Source organism: Canis lupus, chromosome 34 (genome assembly GCF_011100685.1).
Source record: "Canis lupus familiaris isolate Mischka breed German Shepherd chromosome 34, alternate assembly UU_Cfam_GSD_1.0, whole genome shotgun sequence".
NCBI classification, from domain to species: Eukaryota; Metazoa; Chordata; class Mammalia; order Carnivora; family Canidae; genus Canis; species Canis lupus.
Genome location: NC_049255.1, coordinates 15147377 through 15149441, shown reverse-complemented (window position 1 = coordinate 15149441; position 2065 = coordinate 15147377). Strand labels below are relative to the sequence as shown.

General features: G+C 47.6%; 1 pseudogene; it reads left to right on the top strand.

Annotated features, from left to right (window-relative positions):
- The first annotated feature begins 426 nt into the window (after positions 1-426).
- Positions 427-1445, top strand: LOC106558198 (annotated as a pseudogene).
- The last annotated feature ends 620 nt before the right edge of the window (positions 1446-2065 follow it).

Here is a 2065-nt window from a genome sequence, read left to right as displayed (position 1 = left end):
AGTAAATACACTAGACTGGATCCTGTATTGGGGGCAAATTCTGTGAAGGACATTATTAAAATAATTTTTAAAATTTTAATATCAGTAATAGAATTTAATTTATGTTAAATGTTCTGAGTTTACAATTACCATGGTTATGTGAGAAAATGTCTTTTTTCATAGGAGATACATGTTTAAATTTTTCAGGCATAAAGAGGCATAATGGCCTGGAGTTTGTTCTTGAATGGTTTGGAAAAAATACATTTTTTAAAGAGAAAGAAATAAAACAGATTTGACAAAATATTAGCAATTAGTGAATCTGGGTAAAGGATATACTGGGATTCTTCTTTTTTTTTTTTAAGACTTTGTTTTTAGGCTCTGTGCTCCTCCTTGCTGGACAGACAGCTGCATCTTCTGGTGCAGTGCCAGCTGTGTCCCCAAGACACGATGGTGAAGGTCGGAGTGAACAGATTTGGCCGTATTGGGCACCTGGTCACCAAGGCTGCTTTTAACTCTGGCAAAGTGGATATTGTCACCATCAATGACCCCTTCATTGACCTTGACGACGTGGTGTACATATTCCAGTATGATTCTACCCTCAGCCAATTCCACGGCACAGTCAAGGCTGAGAACAGGAAACTTGTCATCAACGGGAAGTCCATCTCCATCTTCCAGGAGTGAGATCCCGCCAACATCAAATGGGGTGATGCTGGTGCTGAATATGTTGTGGAGTCCATTGGAGTCTTCACCATCATGGAGAAGGCTGGGGCTCACTTGAAGGGCATGGCCAAGAGGGTCATCATCTCTGCTCCTTCTGCTGATGCCCCCATGTTTGTGATGGGCGTGAACCACGAGAAGTATGACAACTCCCTCAAGATTGTCAGCAATGCCTCCTGCACCACCAACTGCTTGGCTCCTCTAGCCAAAGTCACCCATGACCACTTCGGCATCATGGAGGGCCTCATGACCATCGTCCATGCCACCACTGCCACCCAGAAGACAGTGGATGGCCCCTCTGGGAAGCTGTGGCATGCGGCCGAGGGGCTGCCCAGAGCATCATCCCTGCTTCCATTGGCGCCGCCAAGGCTGTGGGCAAGGTCATCCCTGACCTGAATGGGAAGCTCACTGGCATGGCCTTCCGTGTCCCCACCCCCAACGTGTCAGTTGTGAATCTGACCTGCCGCCTGGAGAAAGCTGCCAAATATGACGACATCAAGAAGGTGGTGAAGCAAGCATCGGAGGACCCCCTCAAGGGAATCCTGGGCTACACTGAGGACCAGGTTGTCTCCTGCGACTTCAACAGTGACACCCACTCTTCCACCTTCGACACCAGGGCTGGCATTGCCCTCAATGACCACTTTGTCAAGCTCATTTCCTGGTATGAAAATGAATTCAGCTACAGCAACCGGCTGGTGGACCTCATGGTCCACATGGCCTCCAAGGAGTAAGAGCCTCCTGGACCACCAGCCCCAGCAAGAACAAAAGGAAGAGAGAGGCCCTCAGCTGTTGGGGAGTCCCTGCCCCAACTTAATCCCCCAACACACTGAGAATCTCCTGACCTCCAATTTACATCCCAGACCCCGAGGAAAGGGAGGTGCTTGGGGAGCCCTACCTTGTCATATACCATCAATAAAGTATACTGTACCCTCCCCCAAAAAAGACTTTGTTTTTAAGTTATCTCTACACCCAACATGGGGTTCAAACTTATAGCCCAGAGATCAAGAGTTACATGTTCTACCACCTGAGCCAGCCAGGCGCCCCCACAGGGATTCTTCATACCACTTTTTACGAGTCTTTTTTGTAAGTTGAAATGATCTCAAAATAAAAGCTTAAAGAATATTTTAAAAACTAGATGTTCTGTATATGTATTCTGGGCCAATAAGCAAAAGTACTTGCATGACCCCATCCTGACCAGGCCTACTCTGAAAGAGAAGGGGACAAGTAGTCCTTCCTTTGTGTGGTGTGCAGGACACAGAAATTCCCAGCAGACAGGATGCTCAGCCACTGAAGTCAGCCAACCCTCCAATCGAGTCAGTATCAACTGGAAATGGCAGGAGCCGAGTCCAGAGGCAACAGAGTTAGTTTG